Source organism: Lactuca sativa, chromosome 9, assembly GCF_002870075.4.
Source record: "Lactuca sativa cultivar Salinas chromosome 9, Lsat_Salinas_v11, whole genome shotgun sequence".
In the NCBI taxonomy this organism is placed as follows: domain Eukaryota; kingdom Viridiplantae; phylum Streptophyta; class Magnoliopsida; order Asterales; family Asteraceae; genus Lactuca; species Lactuca sativa.
The window spans coordinates 18,230,729-18,236,363 of NC_056631.2; positions in this window are offsets into that span (position 1 = coordinate 18,230,729).

The window sequence follows — 5,635 nt, forward strand, 5'->3', positions numbered from 1 at the left end:
ATTATGATTGTGAGATGTTGTACCACCCAAGCAAGGCTAATGTGGTAGCCGACGCTTTGAGCCGTAGGGTGGAGAGTGCCCCGATACGAGACGTTTGTATGAGGTTGACAGTGATGACTCCGGTGTTGGACACCATTCGAGGGGCCCAAGTTGAGGCCATTAGACCGGAGAACCATAAGAGAGAGCGGGTTATCGGTCAGGTATCGGAATTCGTTACCGATAGTCAGGGACTTATGACTTTTCAGGGCCAGATTTGGGTACCGTTTGTGGGCGGAGCACGTACCATCTTGATGGAGGAGTCCCATAAGTTAAGGTTCTCGATCCATCCCGGGGCCACTAAAATGTTTTTGGACCTAAAAAGGGATTATTGGTGGCCCTGTATGGAGAGAGATGTCGCATGGTTTGTGGAGAGTTGCTTGACCTGTCGTAGGGTTAAGGCCGAGCACCAGCGTCCACATGGTAAGTTGTAGCCATTGGAGATTCTCGAGTGGAAGTGGGAACAGGTTACCATGGATTTTATCACCAAATTGCCAAGGACTGTTAGAGGTGTCGATGCAATTTGGGTGATTGTGGACAGGTTGACGAAGAGCGCTCACTTTCTTGCTATCAGTGAGAGCTCCTCTGCTGAGAGGCTGGCAGAGTTGTATGTGAGGGAGGTGGTATCGCGGCATGGGGTTCCGATCTCGATTGTTTCAGATCGAGATGTGCGATTTACTTCTAGGTTTTGGAAGAAGTTTCACGAGGAGTTAGGTACGAGGCTGCACTTCAGTACCGCATACCACCCACAGACTGATGGGCAGAGTGAGCGGACGATTCAGACGCTCGAGGACATGCTCCAAGCATGTGTGTTGCATTTCAGGGGGGGGGGGGGAATTGGGACATGTACTTGCCCTTGGCAGAGTTTTCCTACAACAACAACTATCATTCGAGCATTGGTATGCCACCCTTTGAGCTGTTGTATGGGAGGAGGTGTCGGACCCCCATTTGTTGGGGAGAGGTAGGGCAGCGTATGATAGGTAGTACGGAGATCGTGCTTCAGACGACGGAGCAGATTTAGCAGATCAGACAGAGGTTATTGACCGCTCAAATTTGTCAGAAAAGTTATGCAGACAGGAGACGATCCGAGCTCGAGTTTCAAGTCGGTGACTTCGTACTCCTGAAGGTATCTCCTTGGAAAGGAGTGATCTGATTCAGGAAGAGAGGCAAGTTGGGGCCTCGGTATATTGGTCCTTTCAGGGTGACCGCTAGGGTGGGCAGAGTAGTGTATCGTTTGGAGCTACCTGCAGAATTAAATCAGCTTCATGATACCTTCCACGTATCTCAGTTGAGGAAATGTATCGCCGATGAGTCGACAGTGGTCCCCCTTGAGGACATTCAGGTGGATAAGAGACTGAACTATGTTGAAAAGCCGATCGCGATCCGGGATCGGAGGATCAAGATTTTGAGAAACAAAGAGGTGTCATTGGTTCAAGTCTAGCGGTAACATCGGAAGGGGTCCGAGCTGACTTGGGAGCCAGAGTTAGAGATGCGTGAGCAGTACCCAGAGTTATTTGCTGAGAGAGACTTCGAGGGAGAAGTCTGATTCTAGTGGGGGAGAATTGTAACATCCGAATTCCCAGGTATATTATTTTATTCTTTTATATTGAATTTTTGGAGAGAAACTCGGCGAATAGGAGCCCCGACTCGTCGAGTTGGATCATGATTGGAGTGGTCTGATTATTGAGGGACTCGGCGAGTCCATGCTGTTTAATGAAACCCTAATTTCTCGGGTTTGCGCCCTATTTAAAGGCCCTTATGGCCGTCATTTGTGGCCACCAGTCCAGTGAGAGAAACCCTAGAGTGCTGGAGCGTTTTGAGAGAGAGAGAAGAAGCCATTCTTGACCTTTGTGGTGTTGTTTTAGCAAGAAGAAGGAGGTTCTAGCCAAGGGAAAGCAAAGGAGGTTGCTATTCTGAGGATTTGAATCTAAGACCATTTCATTTGAGGTATTATTTCGACCCTTCTTCTGTTTTGGGAAAGATAGATGGTTTTATGGTTTCTTGTACCCTTGTCTAAGGCGATTGGAGGTCCAAATAGTCCCTTCTGGTGATGAGACTTTGGATCTGGACCCATAGAGGTCCAGAGAGCCTTATTCTTCAAGATTTATGAAGAACAATGGAGGTCATGACCTTAGTTTAAGGTATCTGGGGCTAAATCATCATATATGGTCATATGGTTGTTGCATGTGCATCAAGATTGAGACTTTACGTGATGATAGTGATTGGAAAGGCCAAATATATGGATTAGAGGAACAGATCTAACCTCAGAAGGTCGTTTGAGTGAGTGCATGGTATGTACTCGCCGAGTTGAGTCGGGTTGCCCCACGACTCGCGATCTGTGTCAACTCGTGGAAGTTAGGGTTGATTCAGTGAGTCAAGGGAGAACCAGGGGCGAAGAGGAAATGCGTGTACTCACCGAGTCACCTTAGTGCACTCGGCGAGTAGGGTAAGCTGTGATCGTTGACTTTCGTTGAGCTTTAGGATTCCGGTCAACAGTTGGACTTTTGAGTCAAGGAGGGGTAAAATGGTCTTTTACCCTTCTGAAGGATCATAGAAAGGGGTTTAATCTAGCCTTTGAGAGCCATTACTTATTGAGGATATTTTGCATGTGTTTAGGCGGGGGCTAGACCAGTAGATTCGTGTGCGAGATCATCCGAGATACCAGAGGTGAGTCTTCTCACTATACTGTACCTGGAAGGGTACATATGTGTGACCGGAAGGTCTGGTATGCTATGAGATATATGCATTGTATGCTATGAGTTGCTTGTTTCGTATGTGCTATGTGTGTGATATGTATGCTATGCTTGATATGGGCCGGAAGGTATTATGATATGGGCCGGAAGGCAATATGATGTGGACCGGAAGGTCGACACGGGTAGAACCGGAAGGTTTACCGAGTTGGGACAGAAGTCCCCTGAGACACATGGACCGGAAGGTCGTGTGGAGTATGGCCTGGAAAGGCGTATGTATGTAAGTGGTATATTAGGGAACTCACTAAGCTTCTTGATTACAGTGTTTATGTGTAATGTGTTTCAGGTACTAGTGAGGACCGTGGGAAGGCGCCGGCATGACTCGTACACACACACAGGCGGATTTGGATATGACTGATCTTAGGATTGATATGTTTTGTATTATGACCATGTTACATTGGATTTTATGGTTTGTCTTGAATGGAATTATGTTTTCAAGAAATGAAAAATTATTTTGAAAATTTACGTTGTTACAGATACCCAGATCTCAAATCAATTTTGAAAAACCAAGACGCCCCCTGCAACTAATTGAATAAATCATCAATCCTCGGTAGTGGATAACGGTTCTTGACCGTCAGCTTGTTCAACTCCCAGTAGTCGATGCAAATTCGGCGTGAACCATCCTTTTTCTTAACAAAAAGGATCGGATCTCCCCGCGGTGAACTACTCAGTCTAATAAAACCCTTCCCTAGCAGCTCCTGTAGCTGCAAGGATAACTCATGCATCTCGGGCGGTGTAAGGCGATAAGGTGCCTTGGAAATAGGCGCTGTACCCGGAATCAAATCGATCCGGAACTCCACTACCTCTCGGGAGGCACACCCGTCAATTCCTCGGGGAAAACATCCTGGAACTCACATACTACCGGAACATCGGAGATAGAACTCGGCCTCTAAAGGGCAACTCTTGTATCCATCACATATGCTAAAAGCCCATGCACCCCTGCTGTAAACTCTGCCTCGCCCTGGCGGCATAGTAGAAAGTTGAGCCAGATCTGGTTCCCTCACCATACATAGTAAGTACTCCCCCACTAGGGTCTCATATGGTCACCATCTGACGCTCACAGTCAATCACGGCTCTAAACCGGCTCAACCAATTCATGTCCACTATGACACAGTCATCACCTATCGCTATCGGAACCAAATCTATCGGAAACTCAACACCGAAAATCTCTAATACACACCCCCGGAATACATTAGTGGCAAAAAAACACATGCTCGTCGGCTATAGAAACCCTCATTCGTCGACTCAACGCCTCGCGTCTGACACTAATGTGACGACTAAAGGATAAAGACAGAAAAGATTGACTCGCACCCGAGTCAAATAACACCAAAGCAAGCACAAAAATCACAGGAAAAGTACCTATATACAACACAACATAAGCATAAAAAAATCTCAAAATAACATAAATAAGGTGATACGTACCAGCAACAACATCAGGCGCGGCGCGGACCTCTTCCGTAGTCAGCTGGAATGATCTCCCACGAGCTCTCGGAGCCTCGGCCTTCACCGGCTGGCTATTAGTAACATGAAAATCAGTAGGAGCAGAAGCCTGGGCTGATCCCTGTGTGAGCTGAGGACACTCAGCCTTCTGGTGGCTGGTCTGGTTGCAATGAAAGCAAACCACAAATCCATTGGTTCATTCCTTCACCATATGTCCCTCCTTGCCACATTTGTAGCAAATCCCTGCTCAGAAAATATCCTTCATGACTCTTGCCGCACTTTCCATAAGTACGGCCCTTCTAGCCTCCAGCTCTCAAATCAACGGGCTTAGCCCGCGTGGACACCGGTTGCGACTGTACTAGTCTCCTGTCTCTACTCTGAGACTCCCCCTCCTCTCTAGCCTGAAACTCCAGGATGAATCAACGAGTTGATTAGAGAAGTTCTGATTATATGGATAACTAAAGGAAATCTTTTTATGTAGGTGTTTGAGTGGGGCAGATTTCAGAGCCCATGACAATTTAGCTACTTCACAGCATTTAAGGTGAGTTACCTTCCAGTAGAAGTGGTTCGAAGGAACCAATGTCGACCTACTAGTAAGTGTTATAGTAGAGATGATTGTCTTTGTGATAATTATCTGGTATGTCACTATCTGTTATGCTTTATGTGCTAGTATGCTATAATATTATGTGATAGTGGTAGGAGGCGTAGGATAGGCCCCAGTACTGGTTGAAAGGACCTAAGGGGTAGGCCAGCACCCTGATATGCAAGGAAGTATGTGACTTATGTGTTTATGTACTAGGATATTGTATAGTAGAAGTAGGGGTGAAATAGTCCATGGTACCAGTCGTAAGGACCGAAGGCGTAAGCCAACACCCTGATATGCTAGGCAAGGTATCGGTCGAAAGTACCGAAGGGGTAGGCCAGCACCCTGGTATGCTAGGCAAGTTACCGGTTGAAAGAGACAGAAGGGGTAGGCCAACACCCTGATATGCTAGGCAAGTTACAGGTTGAAAGAGACCGAAGGGGTAGGCCAGTACCCGGACATGTTAAACAGTATGTTTATTGTATGGTATGTGGTATGATCGGGGAACTCACTAAGCTTTATGCTTACGGTTTTCATTTTTTTTTTCAGGTCCTTCTTCTTCGAAGGGAAAGGAGTCGGCACGATAACAACGCATCACACCACGATTTTCCGCACTATGATGTTCTTGGGATTTGTACTCTGACATTATTATCTTATGACTTGTTTTGAGACATATGACTTATGGGATTTTCATGATATGAGACAATTTAATGAAGTTTTCAATAATCTGTTTTATGAATTATTAAATCAAAAATGAAATTTTTGGCCTTGGATTTTGGGATGTTACACTCTCTTCAAACCCTAACCCTAGATTGAGCCTTCTAAG